Source organism: Rhinolophus ferrumequinum, chromosome 3 (genome assembly GCF_004115265.2).
Source record: "Rhinolophus ferrumequinum isolate MPI-CBG mRhiFer1 chromosome 3, mRhiFer1_v1.p, whole genome shotgun sequence".
In the NCBI taxonomy this organism is placed as follows: domain Eukaryota; kingdom Metazoa; phylum Chordata; class Mammalia; order Chiroptera; family Rhinolophidae; genus Rhinolophus; species Rhinolophus ferrumequinum.
In genome coordinates, this window is record NC_046286.1 from 9,027,341 (window position 1) to 9,048,866 (window position 21,526).

The 21,526-nt window shown below is 46.9% G+C and overlaps 1 long non-coding RNA gene across 1 annotated transcript; it reads right to left on the reverse strand.

The window, feature by feature from the left end:
• Positions 1–6,013: 6,013 nt before the first annotated feature.
• LOC117015616 (uncharacterized) lies at positions 6,014–7,060 on the reverse strand. The gene is made up of 3 exons (XR_004421754.1): positions 6,980–7,060; positions 6,246–6,343; positions 6,014–6,152 (listed from the first exon to the last, which is right to left on the reverse strand). It is a non-coding gene; the product is annotated as an uncharacterized LOC117015616 (long non-coding RNA).
• Positions 7,061–21,526: the final 14,466 nt, after the last annotated feature.

Below are 21,526 nucleotides of genomic sequence, written 5' to 3' on the forward strand. Positions count from 1 at the left end.
TGCCAGGGCATCGTTAATAAAATGCTTACTGGGTAATACTGGTTGAATATACCAGTCAGCAGGAGACAAATAGTCACAGAAGAGTTGCATGGGGTGGAGGGCACACTGGGCAGAAGAAGTAGCCAGTGCAAAGACACCCACGTAGGAAACTCCAAGGCCCTCGTAGGAGAAGGTGACTCCACCCAGCGTGACCAGGGAGGAGGTGTCACAAAGGTAGAGGAAGAGAGAAGACTGGGAAGTGGGGAGCAGACAGACTGAAGGGACCTTGAATGTCAACCTAAAAAATCTGGACGTGCGTCACTGGCAAAGGGGAGCCAGGGAAGGGTTCCAGGTAAACAAGATTTCAGCAAGCTGCAGCGTGGGCTAAGCAGAGATCAGTAGGAGGAACCCAGGACACCCATTCAGGGGCGAGGTCATAAGGGGGCTGGACTCTGTTATGAAACACCCTTGATGACAATGACACCCTTGGTGACAATGAAAGGTGGACTCAAGTGAGACAGTTAATGGAAGAATTAATTAACCCCTGGTGACTGCATGTGGAGTGGCCAAAGAGAGAGACCTGGTGCCTATAGGGAGATGAAGTGCTGGATTTGGGACGAAGACTTGTATTCAAAAGAGTATCACATGTAAACTTTTGATGTTACTTACAAACAAATTTGAGCATACAATTACAAAGACATACACAAACAAGATTCTCTGTGGATATAAAGAAGTTGATTTCCAAAATTATACGGAAAGTAAAAACTTGAAAAGCCAAAACAATTTTGAAATAGAAAATTAAAAGATTTGCACGATCTGATTTTAAGACATACTATAAATTACAGTAATCAAGACATTGTGAGACTGGGGAAAGAATAGACACACAGCTCAATGGAGCAACACAGAGAGTCCAGAAACAGACTCACACAAACATGATCAATTGATTTTTGATAAAGGTGTAAAGGCAATTCAGTGGCGTGGTTTCCACAAATGGTGCTGGGACAGTTGGATAGCCATATCTTTTAAAAAGTGAACCTCTACTTATACCACACACCACACACAAAAATTAATCTAAAATGGATTGTGGACCTAGATATAAAATGTAAAATAATAGAACTCTTATGAGAAAACATCAGAGAAAATCTTTGTGACCTTGAGTTTGGCAGAGTTCTTAGACATGTCAACAAAAGTATGATCCATGAAAGAAAACGAAGATATATTTAACTGCATCAAAACTGAAAACTTTTGCTCTGCTAGGGACATAGTAAAGAGAATGAAAATTCAAGCCATGGAATAGGAGAAAATATTTGCCAATCATGTATCTGGCAAAGGACTTATATCTACAATATAGAAAGAACTCTCAAAACTCTACAGTAAGAAAACAAATCACATAATAAAACAAAATAGACAAAAAGTTTGAGTAAACACGTCACCAAAGAATATGGCAAACACACACATGAAACGCTGCTCACCTTCCTTGTCATTAAAGAAATATAAAATTATAAGCACAATGACATGTCACTATATACCTATTAGGACGGTTAAAATTAAAAAATAAAAATACTGACAATACCAAGTGCAGCAAAGATGTGGAGCAACTGACCTGCACTATTGGTGGGAACGCCAGATGGTACAGTGACGGGGGGAAATGGTTTGTCAGTTTTTATTGTTATACACACACTTACCACACAACCTAGCAATCCTACTCCTAGACTTTTACTCTAGAGAAATGAAAATGTATGTTCATGCAAAAAACTGTCTATAAATGTTTATAGTAGCACGATTCATCATCATCCAAATTGGAAATACCCCAAATGTTCAACTGGTGAGTGGATAAACAAACTGATACAGCCATACAATAAAATAGTACTTGTTAAAAAAAAAAAAAAAAAAAAGACCATTGACACATGCAACAACTTGGATGTACTTCAAAGGCATTATGGTTTTTTTGTTTGTTTGTTTGTTTTGGGGACGAAGGGGAACAGGAATTTATTAGGGAACAGTGTGTACTTCCAGGACTTTTTCCAAGTCAAGTTGTTGTCCTTTCAATCTTAGTTGCAGGGGGCGGAGCCCACCATCCCTTGCGGGACTCGAGGAGTTGAACCAGCAACCTTGTGGTTGAGAGCCCACTGGCCCATGTGGAACTGGCAGCCTTTGGCGTTAGGAGCACGGAGCTCCAACCGCCTGGGCCACCCGGCCAGCCCGTATCATGTTGGGTGAAAGACGCCAGTCTCAAAAGATTCCATGATTCCATGTATATGACCTTCTGAAGAAGGTGTGAGGGACAGAAGGCTAAACTATGCCCCCCGCCCGCCTCCAAAGGTATCTATGTCCTAATCCCTAGAACATGTGAGTATTAACTCATCTAGCAATAAAAGGATTTTGCAGATGTGGTAAGTCAACGGTCTTGAGTTGGGGCAATAGTGCTGGGTTGTCCGAGTGGGTCCTAAATGCCATCACAAGTGTTCTTCGAAGGAGGAGGTGGAGGCAGGTTTCACACAGAGGAGACGGCGATCTGAAAATGGAACAGAGAGAGAGAATAGACAGTGCTGGGCTTGAGGACTGAATGAACACAGTGGCTGCCAAGGGAAGCTGGCAGCCACCAGAAGCTTGAAGATGCAAGAAGCAGATTCTCTCCTCCAGGCTCCACGGGACCTGAGGCCCTGCCAACTCCTAGGTTTTGGCCCAGTGATGCTGATTTTAGACTCCTGGACTCTAGAACTGAGAGAGAATCAATCTGTGTTGTTTTAAGCCACCAGGTTTGTGCTAATTTGTTCTAGCAATCATAGGAAACTAACGCAGGACAGAAAATAGATCAGAGTTTTTCAGAGGTCAGCGTTCTGTAGGGTGTTGAAATTGTTCTCGATCTGTTTGTGGTAACGGTTATAAGAAACTAGGCATGTACTAAAAGTCATGAAACTCTACACCCCAAAACGTGAATACTACTGTTATTTAAATTTTAAAAAATCAATCAATACATCACATTTTTAAATTAAAACCAAATACTGGGACCTCAAAAAGGAGTGGCCCCAGCCTCTCTGGAACCCTGAGAGGCCTCAGAACAAGGCTGAGGGGAAGCCAGGTCTCCAGTCCAGGCGATTCAAAGGCCATCGCGGGAGGAGCTGCTGGGGACGGGGGCAGGGAGGCATTCAGCTTGTTTTAGACACTGGAGGAACCTCAGGCTATCCAGGTGGAGGTGTGCAGCAGGCAGCTGGAAACGGTGACTTGGAGAGAGACAGGGCAGTGTTTGGGGGGCCAGAGAGTGCAGTGGTTATGAACACAGATGACTCCAGCTGTGTGACTACCGCAGGTTACTTAGCCTCTCTGAACCTGTTTCCTCTGGGACGTTGGGATCATGTTGGCACTCACCTCATGTGAGGATGCAATGAGAGAATGCAAGTAAACCTAACCTGAGCCTGGCACACGATGAGGGCAGGAGATGTGGGCCGTGACGATGATTGTCAGGAGAGTGGTGGGGACCTGACATGTGGAACCAGGGGGGGGACTGAGAATCTGATTTGGGATGATTTCAGACATACAAGAATGGACGTCACAGGAGCAAGCGGGGCCGGCTGGAGAGATTGAAGAAGAGGGTGGGGGCAGAGCCTCCGATAAGGGACTGTCCTTGGGGCAGCTGAGGCGATGAAATGGCGTGTGTCAGTTTGCTGGGGCTTTCATAACACAGCAACCAAAACATGAGTGTCGTAGAACAACAGAAATGTGTTATGTCACAGTTCTGGGGGCCAGAAGTCTGAGATCACGGTGCTGGAGGGGTTGATTCTTTCTGGGGGCAGAGAGAGAATCTGTTCTAGGTCTCTCTCCAAGCTTTGGGGGTACTGCTCGAACAAATACCTAAAAATGCAGAAGTAGCTTTGGAATTGGATAATGGGTAGGGGCCGAAAGAGTTGGAAGGTGCATGATAGAAAAAGTCCAGATTGCTGTGAGACACTGATGTTCAAATAGGAGTGTGGAAGACGCGGTCTCAGACGGAATGAGGAACGCGGCATGGGAACCCGGAGGGAAGACGATCTTTGTTCTGTGTACCTCAGGGCTGGGGAGAACAAGCACAACCATCCCTGTGCGTCAATTGTTCAGTAAGCACGTGGGCTCTGGTGTCCCAATAAGTGTCCACAGGGGCAGTGGACGCTCAGGCTGTAGCTCCTGGTGGGGAACTGCTGGGCGACGAGAAGCTCCTCAGACAAGATGAGGTTTTTAAAGGCAGGGGGTGAAGAAGCCTGGGGGACTGCTTCTGCGGGCTCGCCCGGTGAGTTCCGCCTTCCTCCTTTGTCTCCTCAAACACCCCAGCACTATTTTCTCCAGGCTGGTCCCTCCCAACCCCACCCCTTTCTGTTCCCCTCTTGACATTGACTCTACCATTTTGGAGACTTTGTACTTGCCCCTGGGCCTTAGGCAAAGGGTGTTTCACAAACCCTCACAACAGCTCCTGAGGCTGACAGGACAGGAACTGTTAGTCTCATTTTATAAATAAGGGTTTGGAGGCTCAGAGATGTTATCTGATTTATCCAGGACACACAGCATGTTGGAGGCAGCAATATTCAAGCCCCTAATCTGTAGACTCCCAGCTTGGAGCTGGGTACACCCCACTACATGAAGTCAGACAATTAAGTTCGCTAACTCATCCTAGAAAAAGTGCTACATACCTCACTGCTGAATATCACTATGGTCACCTTCGAAGTCCTCCCCTTGGGAAGCTATGCACCGATGCCAGCGCCTAGTCCACCCTTCAAAGCAATTTTGGAACTCTTTTTCTGGAATGGCCATCAGAGCTGTCGTTGTATTATTACCCTTGAAGTCCTGAATGTCATCAAAATATCTTCCTTTCAATATTTCCTTTATCTTTAGGTAAAGAAAGAAGTCAATGGGGGCCAGATCAGGTGAGTAGGGAGGGTGTTATTTGTTTACTGGCTAACAACTCCCTCACAGACAGTGCCGTGTGAGCTGGTGCATTGTCATGATGCAAGAGCCATGAATTGTTGGTGAAAAGTTCAGGTTGTCTAACAAATTCATAATGAATCGTCCCTCTGATATCAAAAAAGGTTAGCGACACTGTTGCAACAAGTTCAGGAACTTGATTATCAGACCTCCTATGGCTTTGGTTTCCTGTCTGGAAGGCTCTGCCCGAGGTTGAAAGTGAAACCAGAGGCACAGATACCCTGAGCTCCCCAGTTGTTACCCAGCCAAAGAGAGTCTGGCTTTTGGGAGTTCTTCATTTCCCAGGCACTCTGAGCATCCCCAAGGGACAGAAGCTTCAGCTCTGCTCTCAGTGTGACCACAAGAGGGCAGTGGCGCCCTGCAATGATCTGCTGGCAAGTCAGAGCTTGAGGTCGGCAGGTGGGGAGAGGGCTCTGCGTCTCCAGACGTTCTCAGAACTCCCTGCTGCCGGGGGACCTTCCCAGAGACCCTCCTCCCTAGAGAGGCTCATTGGCTTTCAGGGTATATAACCGACTCATATTGGTCGTTCCAGGGTTTCTTGAGCTGGGGCTGGACTTGATGCTGAAGGAGACCCCCCCACCTCCCACCACAAACACCCACATTCAGCCCGACTCAGAATCACTGGAGCCCGTCACCCCAGCCTCCCTGAGTTACAATGGAATCCATACTGAGGACCCCCTCTGCTGTTCCCTGGGCACTATGGGCAGGGAGGGTCTGCTCCCCATTTTTTTCTGCTTCCTCCTTCTCTTCTCATCCTTAGGATCTTAGAATTCTAAGAGAATAGCTTCTCTGGGGGTTCTGGAAGTGGGCTCAACAGGGCTTAGTGCATCCTGAGCGGGGCCCCAGGGAACCTGTGAGGAGAGGGGTGGGGAGGGAGTGGACTGGACTCCAGCCCCTCTCCTGTCCTCCTTTAGAGACCTTCTCATATTAGCTATTTTGTATTTTGAGCTTTTTCTTAAGATTTCTTTTCAAGAAAGGGCTCCACTGCTTGAGCGGGGAGAGGAGAAACCTTTGCAAACCTCTTACTTAATCCACTCTCCTCATTTCGCACATTGAAAGACCGAGACCCCAGAGCAGAGAATTTCCTGATCACATACCTCGAGAGGAGCAGAGACCCTGGAATCCAGGTCTCCTGGCCACCGCGACCACCCCACACAGCCCCACCGTGGGCAGGTGGGGTGTGTAAGTGGGTGCAGGTGAAGAGCAGAGGAAACTTGTAACTATGAGAAACACAACAGAAGAGTCCAAGAGTCCACGAAGCCGAATCAGTTACAATCTGTCACTGATTCAAAAAATAGGGATTGAGCACCTACCATAGGCCAGGCATCTAGATACATGGGCTGCAACCGTGACCAAAACAAAGGTCCCAGCCTTCAAGAAGCTTACATTTCTAGCGGGAGTTCTGTTTGTTCTGTGACAAAGAAAGAAAAGGCAAGATAAGTGATTAAAAACCCACCCCTCTCCTTCCAATTTTACAGTTACTGTGCCCGGGCATCACCCTCCTCAAGATTTGTCTCGTCTTCATCACACCCCTTGTCCGTCTCCTCTGTGTCTTTCCTGGCTCCATCATGACAGGCAAGAAGGGGCCTGCCCTCCGGATCCACCCAGGCCAAGGAAGAGCACTGAGAGGCTATTCATGTGGGTGGCCGGCTGAGCGGGAGGGAGCGGAGGGAGTTCGCTGTGCCAAGCCCGCAGCAAGCAGCCCTGCTGAGCGTCCCTGGCGCCCAGGAGGCGGTTGCCGCCACCCCAGGAGAAGGACTGCTCTGTCAGTGATGGCCTCAGGCCATTCTCTGCCCCACAGCAGAAGTAGAGGCAGAGCAAAGGCGGGAGGGAGGTCCAGGAGTCCGCTGGCAGCCGCCCCCACCCACCGCAGCAGCCCTATGGGGAGTCCCAGGCCTCCAAGTCCATCCAAATTGTCCCGGACTGGGCCTCCATAAACGCCATCCCAGAAACAGAATGCGATCCCTGCGTGTTTCTAGAGAAGCTTCTGAAGACTTAGGGAAAGTGGGTTTATCACATATGCACGGTATACACAGTATATACGTACAGAGAGGACTTGTGGTTCAGAAGTGTTCCTCATTCCCAGGTAGATCGGCTTCTCAGGGAGCCCCAGTCTGAGGGGAGACACAGCCCTGTCCTCAGGGAGCCCCAGTCTGAGGGGAGACACAGCCCTGCCCTCGGGGAGCCCCAGTCTGAGGGGAGACACGACCCTGCCCTCAGGGAGCCCCAGTCTGAGGGGAGACAGCCTTGCCCCCAGGGAGCCCCAGTCTGAGGGGAGACACAGACCTGTCCGCAGGGAGCCCCAGTCTGAGGGGAGACACAGACCTGTCCGCAGGGAGCCTCAGTCTGAGGGGAGACAGCCCTGCCCTCAGGGAGCCCCAGTCTGAGGGGAGACACAGACCTGCCCTCAGGGAGCCTCAGTCTGAGGGGGAGACACAGCCCTGCCCTCAGGGAGCCCCAGTCTGAGGGGAGACACAGACCTGCCCTCAGGGAGCCCCAGTCTGAGGGGGAGACACAGCCCTGCCCTCAGGGAGCCCCAGTCTGAGGGGAGACACAGCCCTGCCCTCAGGGAGCCCCAGTCTGAGGGGAGACACTGTTTTGGGTCTTCAAAAGTCTCTGATAGAATAGCCCTCTGTCTCCCTGCCACTGTCTTGCTGCCACCTTCCCCGCTCTCATTCAGAAACACAGATACACATACAAAGAGATTCAGAAAAAGCCTTAAAAACACTCAAGCCCAAATCTCAATAAATGTCAAGAACATAGTCTAAACTCCAAGGACTGCAGAGACCCAGACTCAGTAACTAAAGGAAGATGAGTTTGAGCTGCCAGGGGTGAGGCTCCAAACCTCACCTGAACTCAGCGGCCTTGGGTCCCACTGCGTCCGCTGAGGCTCTGGGAGTGACAGCCCTCACCTGCAGATGTGTTTCCATCTCCGTGGTAACCAGAATGGAGTGTGACCCCACGCCCTTGGAGCTGTGCCCTTCCAGCCTCACATGCCCCATACATGGTCTGGCTGCTAAGGAAGCAGGATCTGAAAAGACTAAGAGCACCTACAAAGATTGAAGACAGGGTGGGATGGGAGAAAAGGGGCCGAGCATGAGCTGTCCAAGCTTCTGATGGGCGGCCAGGCCAAGAAGCAGAGAATCAGCCCCCACCCCGCCACATACACACCCCTTGACTGCCAGAGACCCGGGGGGAGAGAGCAGGCCTTGGCATTAATTGTCTTCCTTGAAGTTCAGTCATTCTGGAGGCAGAGGGATAAAGAATTTGACATCTATAACCCCAGAAGCTCAAAGTGGCAACATAGCCCGTCTCCCAGTGACAGGTCACACCTCCAGTGACAGGGAGCTCACTCTCTCTTTGAAGCTGCCCTTGATCGGGGGTGGGATTTGGGTTGTGAGGCTTGGATCCCCTGCTCTCCACCTGGTCACAGCAGACCCTAGCAAAGAAGATGGGGCACTGGAGCTTGAGTTTCATTGTAACCGGAGCCCTAGAGCCTTCCTGGCTAAGTCTGGCAACTCCTGGGAAGACAGATTTCACGGATGAGATTTTGCTCTGAATTGGCTTCATTGTGCTCCCAAGTGGTGCCAGGGAGGTGGGGGAGGCTGAACTCTGAGCCCCTGTGTGATGAAGGTACACGTGGCCCTGGCACTGCCTGGTCCCATCAATACGCCTGGCATATGCCTCCCGGCCTTGGCATTTCCCAGGCCGGATTAAGGTTCAGCCAGACTTCCTGTGCAGGTCTAGCCAATCCTGAGCCCTGGGTGGGCAGGAGGAAGAGTATACGCCCGCAGGCGCAGGCTACTGTCTGGTGGACAAACAAGATGTTTATTCAGTGAAGGCAAAGGGGAGGCCCAGGGATAAAGCTACTGGTGCCCCAATGTTTCCTGCCTGCTTCCCTTCCCCACGCCACACATACTGCACTGGAGTCAGAGGCCCAGACATCAACACCAAAGGACCCATAGACAGGCACACACACACACACACACACACACACACACACACACACACACACCATATGAGGGGACCCGGTGGACAAGGCTACATTCACTTGTCTGATATAACACACACATACACACACACAGCCTTTGTGTTTTAAAGTCAATTAATTAATCCTGCCAAACACAGAGTTGACGGGATGGCCCTAGTCCAAGGGTGTCACAGCAGCTGCCAATGCCAAGATGGAGAATTGGCCCGGAGAGGGAGGGAGGTGGTAGCTGATGGCAGGGACAGGGCTTGCAGGGTGCAGTTGCCAGTTTTGGGGTGTGGCACCTCTGGGGTGAACAGACTGGGCCTTGACCTTGGAAAATCTCCTGGAGGCTGAAAGGACAAAGGACGTGCCTCCCTGGACTAAGGAGCCAGTTTCTGGGGCCCCATGCAGAGACAGACAGAGCAGGAGCGTGGACAAACGGACTCCTGGAGGGAATCTGAGGCCCCAAGGGCCTTGCTACTCAAAATGGTATGGAAAACAACATGACTTGAGAGCTTCTTAGAAATGCAGAATCTCCAGACCTACTGAATCAGACCTGGTTATCCATTCACATATTCAGGTTCTGGAGGCACTTCTTTAGAAGATTCCTGGACCCTGAAAGAGGGTTTCTTCCTGGGTGAGGTATAAATGATGACATCCCTCTTAGTAGACTCCAGTCTTGAGATGGAAAGTCCCTTTGTGAGGTCAGTCCGGTCTTTTCCCAGCCTCCAGGTGTGGCTACACCTCTGGTCTCTTATATGTATTCACTCATTAATTCATTTCACAATTGTTTACTGTGGCACCCTCCTAGGCATTAGGATTCAGTAATAAGCAAAACAACAACAACAACAACAAGATGTTCCCTGCCCTCTCGGCGTTTTCAGGCTAGTGGGACTGATAGGTAAGACTTTCCTGAAGGAGTATCACCTGAGTTGCATTTTGAAAAGTTTACCTTGGTGAAAAGGGGAGAGAAACATGTTTTAGGCAGAGGGAATAGCACGAGTCCAGGCCCAGAGGTAAGACGGAGCATGGCTAGTTTGAGGAACTAAAGATAAGTGTGTCTGGAGGGCAGAGAGTGGGAAAGACCATTGTGTCAGAGGAGACTGCGTGTAAAACTCTCCAGCAAGCCAGAGTTCTGGGGTGCCTGCCACACCCCTTGATTAATAGGTTTCAGAGAATCCTAGAATGTGAAGAATGCAAAGAACCTTGTGGTTTATCCAGGCCAATGGTTTGCACCTGGCTTCAAGCCTCAGCTTCATCATAAATTAATCGTAAATGTGGCCTTGAGTCATGGCTGTTTCATCTGAAAAGTGATGGGGGTTCAGGAAGAGACAAACACTTTGCCTAGGCTGGGAGCCTAGGCTGGCTCATGTAAGAGTTCACCAAGGACTTATTTCAGCTAGGATACATGTTGGGCTGATATTAGAAAGAGAGCCCAAAATATAGTAGCTTAAACAAGAAACAATGTTATTTCTCTCTCTGAGTAGATGGTAGAGTTAGTATGGCAGCTTAATGGTGGTGGAGAGCCAGACATCTTCTATCTTGTTTCTCTGCCACACTCAACACATAGCTTCATATGGCCCAAAATGGATGCTCCAGCTCCTGCCATCACATTTTCACCCTCCTTCCTTTTAAAGATATGATCCAGATGTTGCACCCATCGTATCTGCTCATATTTCAATGGCCAGAGCTTGGTCATATGGCCACACGTAGCTGCAAAAGAATCTAGGAAATGTAGTCTTTTGCTGGGCAGCCATGTGCGTAGCTGAAAATTCTATTACTATGTAAGAACAGGAGAATGGATACGCAGAGGGTGGACGGGGGGCGGTGGCACAAGGAATGACCCATAGTCTGAAGGTAGAGTTGGAGCCGGTCTCTCCAGGATTCTCCTCCTGGCCTTAAACTCCTGGCCTGCTTTACTAAGTTCATCAGTGCTGGACTCCATTCTGTCCCACAATTACCCGTATTCCTATCAACTTCAGGAAGTAAACGCAGCCTGTGGAGGCTTTGGTAGTGTAAGATTACAGTCATGGAGGGTAAGCCCAGAACTCGCACGCTGAGTTCTAGGAGGGTTTCTGGATGCTTGGTAGGACAGACTAGGGAAGAGGTAGGCTTTCACTGTTCACGCTTGTCAGAGGCTACTCTTTCTGCCCTCACATTGGCAGGAGAGGCCTGTCTGGGATGGGCAGTGAGCCAGCTATGTTTTCATTACCTGCTCCTGAGCCAGGACCAGGGGTGGTCCCACAGTCAGGTAAACAGCTGGCAGCAGCAGTTGGAGTGACTAAGGAGCACTTTTCCACCAGATTGTCTGACCCTGAGAAGGCCAAAACCAACACCAGGAGATTCTGGAGGCTGTGTCCCGCCCACTGTCTGGGCTACTCACCCCAGCCAGCAGCTGGCAATGGCTCCCTCTCTGGGCCTCTGTCCTTCACACTTGTTTTCTCTAAGGGAGACTAGGAAGTAAGTGTGAAGGAGGGATTGCAGGAGACCATAGTTTCTCAACCTTGGTACTATTGACATTTGGGGTCAAATAATTCTTTTCGTGGGGGCTGTCCTGTGCATTGTGGGATGTTTAGCAGCATCCTCGGCCTCCACCCACTAGGGGTCAGTAGCACCAACCCCTCCCCAGTTGCCAGATCTTTCCTGGGAGAATGGGGAGATTAACCCTGGTTGAGAACCACTGGTATAGATTGAAAAGTTCCTGACTTACCAAAGGAAAAAGTTAGGCATGGACGGAGAGAGCAGAGAGAGAGAGAGAGAGAGAGACAGAGAGTGAGAGAGGGTGGGGGAAAGGTAAAGAGCAAAACACATGGAAAGAGAAAAAAGAAGGAAGGAGAAATATTGAGAGTGAGAAAATGAGCTAAAAAGGGAAACATAATAAAAGGAATAAAAGAGAAAAGCAAGTTTAGAGATGGAGTGAAGGCCAGGCTCTGGAAGACAGGAGAGGGCAAGCAGGTAGTCAGGACCCAATGATTGTGCTGGAGTCTGGAGATATAATGGGGCCATGTAGAAGCTGGCGTGGGGCCAAGTGGCCACCTGATAATGCCAGCATTGTGGTCAACATTGAGATCTTGGCCTCCCAAACCCTCCAGAAGCCAGGCCACAGAACAGAGCTTTCAGGGGTCAAGCTTCTCCTAGGTCTCTGGCCATAATGCTTTCTTAGTGGGGTTGGAATTTGGATGTGGGTTCTCCCCAAAGTTTCTCTAAGCCTGAATTTTTACCTACAGAAAATGGGTCATTGCTGAAGAGAAAGAATGGAAGACTGACCGTTTTTTATCTCTCCTCTTCTAAAACCCCACTAAAATGATCATGGTAAGACATAGCCCACGAGGGCAAGAGGAGTGCAGCTGTAGAGTAGTCAGCAAAACTTAAGGCGTTGTTAAGGGGTGGACGTGGGCCCTCAGGAGCGTCACCTTAACTGCCTAGGGTGGGGGGTGGAAGGATGGACAGGATGACAATAAGAAGCAGGTTGCTTCAAGCTATGGGTGCCTTGAATGGCTTAGCACTTGGAAAGGTCAGAGCCCTCTGAAAAGGGGTACAGGGTGGGGCTGAGGAGGACTGATTGCAAGTGGGTAAAGGAGAAGCAACAGTCCAGGTCCCCTCCCACTTCTTGCATAGGTGGCCATTGCCTTCCCTGCCCTAGCAGAAAATGGGCTGGCTTACCAACAGAGAGGGTTACACAGCTGAAAGAGAGCATTAAGTGCAAGTCTGAACCAAATGGAAAGTTTCCCTGCGCCCTTTTCCACTCAGCATCAGAACATTGGAAACAGGTTTGTAACCTGCAGCAAATTCTGAGGAGTTTCCCGACGGAAATTGGCCCAAAAGAAAAGTCCTTCAGATGCTGACATGTAGAGGTTTCTCAATAAAAAAAGTTGGCTTGCCACCAACTCCACTAATCACAAGCCCTTCTCATACAATCAGAACCTCAGTATTAAATGTGAATAGACAACTGAGGATCACTGGACATTGAAAGAGAGACATCACTATGAAAAAGAGAAACCAAAACAAGCGAATAAGAAAAAAAAACAACTCAGAGATGATGCAGAAAGCAGACCTCTTTTTTCACTTTGAGATAATTAACAATCTCAGAATTAAGAAAAATACAGCAACCTTTGAAACAAAAACAAGGATGTTGTAAAAAGTAACATTCACAGAATAAGAAATAGCTCTTGAAGATTAAAAATATAACAACCTATGTCTTATCCTCACTAAAAATATTTAACCTGAATGTAACCTTGATCTAACTTCCAATCTCCAGTAAATACATGGGGTCAAATGAATTAAATTACATCATTAGGAAGCAACCAGACAAATCCAGAATGTAGTACATTCTACAAGACAACTGCCTAGATCCATAAAATGTCAGTGTTGTAGGAGAAACAAAAAGATAGAAAAACTATTATAGATTTTTAAAAGACTAAGAAGACCTAACAATCAAATGAAACTAGATGATAGAATCCCAGTTGAACTAGACCATCTATAAAAGAAAATTTGGACACAATTGGGACAATTTGAGTATGGACAGCATATTAAAGATGTTAGGGAATTATTAAAAATTTTCTTAGGTATGATAATGGTGGTTTGATTATGTAGCAGAGTGTCCTTAATTTTAGAATCTGCAGGCTAATGTATTCCAAAATCAAGTATAATGTGGTCTATAAATTTCTTTCAAATGGTTCTGCCAAAATATACAGTCAGTTAATAGATAAATACATAGCAGTTGTTTGATCTAGTCCTGCACTATCTAATACAGTAGCTACTAGCCACTTGTGCCTACTAATCCCTTAAAAATCACCTGAATTGAGACATGCTATGAGTATAAAAGATGAACTGGATTTCAAAGACAGTAAAAAGACAAATACAAAATACCATATTAAACTTTTTATATTAATGAAATGTAGAAATGGTATTTTGAAATATATACATAAAGTAAGAAAATTAATTTCACCTGTTTCTTTTTACCGTTTTAATGTGACAACTAGAAAGCTTAAAATTACATATGTGACTCACATTATATTTCCAGTGAACAGCACTAACCTAGATGGTAGGGAAAAGTATGTTAAATATACTATTTTTTCAACTTTTCTGTACATTTGCAATTCTTTTAATAAAAAGATAGGAAGAAAAAGAAACAAAGTAAAGATAAAGTAGAAGAATTTTTTTTGAATCAATAGGAGGGTTGAAAGATAAAGTTTAGAAAATCCTCTTGAAAGTAGGATAAGAGGACAAAAAGTAAAGATTAGAAAATCAGAGAACCAATTAAAGAGGTGTAGCTCAGAAAGATAGAAAATAACAAGCAAAAACAGGAGCCAAAGGTCATGAGCTTCTAGATTGAAGAGGAGTTCTGAGGGCCCAACACCACGAATGAAAAATTATACCAACAAATGCACTGGGAAATAAGGAGATTCTAAAATGTTTCCAGAGAGAGAAAGAGAGTTATCACATACAAAAGCCTACGAATCAGAATATCACTGAACTTCTCCATAGCCACACAGGAAACTGGAAGAGAAAAGGGAAAAACTCTCAAATTTCTGAAGGAAAAAAATTTCCAACCTAGAATTAGATACCCCGCCAAACTATCAATCAAGCCTGAAGGTAGAATAAAGATATTTTTAGACATGCAAGGTCTCAAAAAGTTTACCTCTCTTGCACCATTTCTCAGAAAACTATTGGAAGAAATTCTCCATCAAACAAAAAAAAGTAAACCAAAAAAGACAGAAGACATTGGACTCAGAAACCAGAAAGTCCAATGTAGAAAGGAGGCAAAGGGAATTTCCAGTGAATGGTAAAGGGACTGTTCAGGATCCTAGCCATGCAGCAGGCCTAGAAAGCATCCATCCAGCCAGGAGCAGAAAGATGGTCGGTTCTAAAGGCAATTCACCAAGAGAAAAACAAACGGGACTGATAGGTTACTCTTCTGAGAAGAGTTTTACAATTGTGGCAGGGAGTTTGGGAATTAATTAGTGACAAAAACATATGAAACTAAGCAAACAAAAAACATGGATAACAAAATGTCCATGTTTTTTGGACATTGCCAGAAATAAAATGGAACTCAAGTATATCGTGTAATATTTACTTAGTCATGATAATATAAACACCAAAAGGAGAACTAACCATAAGTTGAGATCTAATATTGGGAGGACAGGGAAAGAAGTATGTGAGTTGGGGGTGGAATGGAGCTAATCCTCATCTTTTGTAGTAGGAAGATAATTTATAGAACTACAGTAAGATAAAAATAATAATGGGTAAAAAAAATAACTATATGTTATTTAGAGAAGTGGAAAAAAATAGGAAGAAATAGCTGGAAAGTCTAAAAGAAGTTTGCCTCTGGGGAGTGGGGACAGGGAAGGGTGAGGCAGGCAGTTGCTGTTTTCCGTTACCATATGTGTAGCATTATTTGACATTTTGAAAGTATTTATATATATCACTTCCTAAAAATAAAAGTTGAATTAAAAGATAAAGAGAAAACCCAGGTCATCCAGGGCAGGGCAAGTGACTGCCCAGAACTGGGGGTCATGCCAGGTATCACTGCCTGTCAGCTGCCTACATAGTTCCTCCGGACATGGTTAGAGGGAGCTTTTTTGGAGAAACATTATCCTGCCTACCCCCATGACTCACAGGTTCCCATTGTTTTCACACCCCTGCCATTCTTCCACCATAGGGATGTGTGTGTTGATGTGTGGGGAGGGACAGAAGGAACTTTCTTGTGTTCTTTGTTTACTATGTGCCCCACTCCCATCCCCAGAGGTACAGGCTTCCTTGCCAGGGACCATGTGTCAGGCATGGGGCACTGGGTGCTAAGAAGGAGAAAAAATAATCTTAAAATACCCTCTGCCTGCCCATTGTGGAAATTCAGAATCATGTGATTGAGCAGGACCTATGAGACCAACCTGCCAACATCTCCAAGAGGTGGACATCAACATTTTGCCTGAGCACTTTGAAGAACAGGGAACTCAGTTCTTCAGCTGGACATTGTTGGGGGTCGGGGCAAAGTGAGGGAAACATAAAGGTTTTTGTTGGCTCTAGGCTTTTGCAGGGGCTGTTCCCATGGTTGAGGCCGTTTAAATATCCAGGAACCCACTAGTTATAAAAGGCGCCGGTCAATGTAAGAATACAGTTCTCAGGGGAACCAAGGCCTGCCTAGTTCCCTGTCTCTGTCTCTCTCACTATGTATCTGCTTTAGCCTCCTACTTCTCTCTGCACACCTTCTTTCCTACTCATTGGGTCATGACCGGCTCTCAATACCTTAATTTCAAATGCCTAACGGGGTCATCTCATTGGTTCATCATGGTTCAAGTTTCCTCTCCTAGTCCACTCAGCTTTGCCTAGCTGTGTCACATGGTTCAAAGATGGCCACCTAGGTGGGCTGTCCCATCCCACAGGACTGTGAATGGGGAAAACATCTCAAACATCTACTACATTCACCACCTTTCATTCCCTCCCATGCCACATTCATCCACGGATGCTTCTAACAAATATTCACCAAGTATTTTCAGAAAGGGCACTGGAAGTTTGAAGGTGGAGGAATCAGGGTCAGATCTGTGACTTTGGGCAAGGCACTGCCCCTCTATGGGCCCCAGTTTCCTCCTCCGTAACATAAGGGGAGATACATTTCAACTAGATTGGAGATTCTCAAGCCCGAGAGAACATCAGAATCATCTAGGGAGTTTTTAAATAACATTCTGATAACTGGCCTCCCTCCTCTCTTCCCTCCCCCAGCCCTTCCCACAGAGACTTTGGTTTCATTGGTTGGTATAGGATCTGAGTGACATACTTTGAAAAGGCCCCAGTGATTCTAATAGGCAGCCAGGGTTGATATTCATCATTAGATTACCACAAATATTCAATGGCTAACATGATACTTGGCTTATAAGAGGCATTCGTTCAATAGATTCTTCTCGAGGGAATAAATTCCCTGCAGCTGTAACATTTTACTCCAAGTTGAGGGGTAGGTTTTGGGATACTGGGGAGCTCAGAACTAGGGTCAGAAAGACACTGGAGGGAGGGTACACTGCCAGTTAAAGAGGAATCTCAGAGTGGTTCTTTGGAGCTGGACCAAGCTGGATTTTCCGGAATCTCTGACTCCCATGGGGCTTGGAGGCCAGAGGACTCAGGGGATGAGACCTTGGGGATCTGAAGGCCAGCACTGGGTCCTCCCCTCGACAGTTCTGTGACCTCAGGCAAGTTAATAAACCACCAGATTTTCACTTGCAAAACAGGAATACATATTTCTCCTTTCTCTGGGTTGTTGTGAGGATTAAGGGAGACAAAGGATTGGAAAGCACTAGTGAATGTAAAGAATTATTCATCTGAGGCCTAATCTCGGGTAAATCCCAGGTATATCTCTGCCTGACTGCTCCCTGAGAGAGCAGTGGAGAGAAGGCACTACATTGTCAGGGTCTGACGTGGAAAATAACAGCTGTGCACTCACAGTTCTCCCTGACACTTCCATGAGTCATTGTGAAGTGTTTCCTAGCATGAGAAGAATGACGCTAATGTACCTGCTGTCCCTAAGGAGAGTTACATGGAGTAATGCCATGGGCTTTACGTGCTAACCTTCCAGGTAGGTTACGGTCCCCATTTTTCCTATGAAGAAGCAGGGCCAGACAGGTAAGTGACTTGCCCAGGGTTTAGCTGTGAGAGGGCTGAGCCTGAATTTGAGGCAACCCATGAATAGCCCACTACCCTCCCCCCTCATTGGGGAAATGGGACAGACACCCATGAACCACCTAGAGAGCAAACCAGCAGTCACAAATGTGAAGTCGCCTACCAGGTAGAGAAGAAAACCTAGACGGAGAACGGGGACCTGCGAAGAGGATCTTCCTAGGTTAGTGTAGGACCTGGCCACCCAGTGGAGGAAAGCATGAAGAAATGACTTCGCATTCACTAATGTCTTGGGGTGCCTCTCCTGGCATTGCAGGTCAGGCTCTTTGCAGTTGAGAATTGGGATGTTACAGAGAGGGCTCTTTCCGTGGTAAGAATCAGAGATCACATTAGCCAGCTCCCTAGCTAAAAGGAAAGAAGAGTTCGTGGTCAGGATTCAGCAGGTGATCTCAAGGAAATCCAGAGGTGGGACCAGCAAGCATCTTCTTGCAGAGTCCTGGGGCTAGATACGTCGGTGTCTGTTCTGGTGTTTCTTCTTCTTTTTTTGTGTGTCAGTGTCTTTCTGACCTGTTTCCCTAGGTCCCTCTCCCTCTCTCTCTTTCTGTCTCTCTCTGGTTTAATGCTGCTCACGCGTGTACGCACACATACACACGCACATGCGCCCATATGAAGTCTGACAAGTAAGTTTGAGAACTTGCCACCATGCTCTTACATCGGCAGCAGGGTACAAACAGCTCGGGAAGGTTTTGTTACTGGAGAGTGAGTCCTTCTCGGCGCAATGTCCAGGTTCTTGGCATCTCATCAAGCAAAGAACTGAACGAGACATAGAAATACACTGGTGAAAGAGTAGTTTATTAGAAGAGATAGTACACTTCAAAGAAACAGAAGCGGACCCGAGCAGTAGAGAATGGCTCAAGGGCCCGGACTAATGAGGCCTTGGTGGTTTTTATCTTTTTCTCTCAAATGGGCTGTTCCTTTCCGGGCGTGGGACCACCTGATTGACACCTGTGATTGACAAGAGACTATCACCTCATCATTTTAGACTGTGCAGGTGTGAGTGGCCGGTTTGATCTGGTTGGGTACTTTGTACCCATTTGTTCCTCTTAGGGGTAGATAATTACAATGAAAAGAGGAAGTTTTGGACAAAGAGAGGTCTTTTAGGTGGTTGAAAATACTACGGTTTATGCAGGAATGCAGAGACCTGATGCCTATCTCTAACTGCCTGCCTTGTTTTTCCGTTGAGAGACGTGATCCCCATAAAATGTCTATGGGAAGTTGAGGGACAGAAGGTCTGTTCTTCTGTATCTGCTTCCTGCTGGACAGGAGACTAGAGCTGTACCTGCCTATTGGGGAATTCATGGAGCTGTCGCCCTATCTGATCTCAGAGGAGAGGAAGGGGTCTTGGGATCCACCTGGAAGAGAGCGTTGGCATCTTTGGTTGCGATTGGCAATCCTGCTGGGGTATCCTCTGTATCCCCAAGGCCCCTGAATGGGGAAAAATAGATTTTAATTAATAAATCCATTAGCTCTATAGAGCCCGTGGCCATTCAACCAGTCATTTAGGTGGCATCAATTGTCCAGGAGCTGGGCCCAGAATGGGTTGGAAAGAACATTAGGCTTCAGTGATTACAATCAACAAGTATACTGACCTGGAGGAATGTTAAAACCTGTTTGGTCTCTGGGATGGCCAAGAGTTCTGGTCTGGAATGGCTTGGGGGATGTTGGGAAGTCACAGGCTTTTAATTAGTTATCTGAGGCAGGGGTGAGAAACATCCTGTGATTCACACTAGGAGCAATCTTTAGTCTAGGACTCAGAAACTGATCAGAATCAAAGCCTGGGGCTAAGGAGCTAAGACACTAGGGAAAAGGAGACTTAAAATTTGTATAGTGAGGAAGGCTTAAAACTTCTGTAGTGACGGAGCTCTCCCCTATCAGTTTCATAAACTTGGTATATCAGTGTTTCGTAGCTGTGCTCGTGTCGACATGTGGTAGTGTCTTGCTGAGTGGAGTTCATTGTTGTTGCGTGTTTTGGGGTGCCACCGCAAGAATGTCTGAGCTTGAATTAGAACAATGAGCCAACATTTAATTTCTTGGCAAGAGTGGAAGTGAAATCAGGGACACTTTAGTCCAAGTTTATGGGAATAATACTACGAAGAAAACAGTGTACAAATGGATTAAACATTTTTCTGAGGGGAGAGAGTGTGTCACTGATGAAGAGAGGTCAGGACGGCCAGTAACAAGCAGAACTGATGAAAACATTGCAAAAATTCGTCAAATTGTCTATCAAAATCATTGGCTGACTGTGAGAAACATAGCACACCAAATAAACATCGACAGAGAAACAGTTAGGAAAATCTTAACTGAAAACCTTGGTGTGAAAGATGTGTGCAAAAAATGGTCCCAAAGGAGCTCACCGATGAACAAAAGTAAAAAAGAGTCGCAGTTTGCCAAGACTTTTTGGAGAAGCAAGAAGATATTTGGGCCGTTATCACTGGTGATAAAACATGGGTGTACCAATACGACCCTGAAACAAAATGTCAAAATGCACAATGGAAGTCAGCCAATTCTCCACGACCAAGAAAGTTCCATCAGTCCAAATCAAGAGTTAAAACGATGTTGCTAAACATTTTTGATATCAGAGGGATTATTCATTATGAATTTGTACCAACTGGACAAACAGTTAACCAAGTTTACTATTTGGAAGTGCTGAAAAGGCTGCGTGAAAAAGTTAGACAAAAACGGCCTGAACTTTTTGCCAACAAGTCATGGCTCTTGCATCAGGACAATGCACCAGCTCACAGAACACTGTCTGTGAGGGAGTTTTTAGCCAGTAAACAAATAACTGTATTGGAACACCCTCCCTACTCACCTGATCTGGCCCCCAGTGACTTCCTTTTCTTTACCCAAAGACAAAGGAAATACTGAAAGGAAGACATTTGGATGACATTCAGGACATCAAGGGTAATACAATGACAGCTCTGATGGCCATTCCAGAAAAAGAGTTCCAAAATTGCTTTGAAAGGTGGACTAGGCACTGGCATTGGTGCATAGCTTCGCAAGGGAGTTCGTTGAAGGTGACGGTAGTGATATTCAGCAGTGAGGGATGTAGCACTTTTTCTAGGATGAGTTCGTGAACTTAATTGTCAAACCTCATATGCAGTGCTCTGCCTTTCGCTGTGTGTTTATTCCATTCTCCTCTCTCTACAGTCTGACTTCTATGTGAGCACACTTTCTGCCCCCACACCCATGATTGTGGTGGCAGCCATGAAAGTGCTCCCCACAGACCTCCAGCTAACATGCAGCGTAATCGACCAAAGGCTCCAGCTGCTGCCTCTGGAATCCACTGCCAAGTTTGTGCCCAGACCGTGGGATGTTTGTAGCCAGTGACTTAGCAGAGGAGAGTGCCCAGGACTCATCTGAGCCGCCTTTGACTGGAGAACTCCCCGACAGCCTCGCCTAACCTTCTTTAGCCTGCATGGCCATCTAGGATGCTTCCACCTTGCATGGCCCCCGCTAGACCCGCTCCCATCACTCAGGACTGGACTTGCTTCTCAGTCAGACGGAGCTCCCTGCCTCTCATAAATGCTTCCTCTAATATAATCCGTTCCAGTTGAATCCAGCCATAGCATCAGCTTCTTGGGGAACCTGGACTAACACACTGCAGTTCCATGTGGGTCCCTAAGGATCCCCAGTACCAATCCTACGTGACCTCTCCTTCCGCCTCCTACCACCAACACACACATAAGTACGAGAGTGGAAGAGAATGGAGAAAGAGAAACCTTTTCCCTGGGTCCTCTCGTAAAGTGCCCAGCACAGAGACTGTCACAAAGCAAGTGATCAATAAAAAGTTGTAGCTGTTAGAGGGACAGCACAACTCATGGCCCACAAGAGTGTGCCAGTGGCCAGCAGGACCATGCCTGCCCTGAGGGGTGAGCTGTGCTATGACTGGCTTACTATGGACAGCTGCCAGGAGGACTCTGGGGTGCGCCTGAGGGGCACTGGTCAGTGTGCAGCATCCAC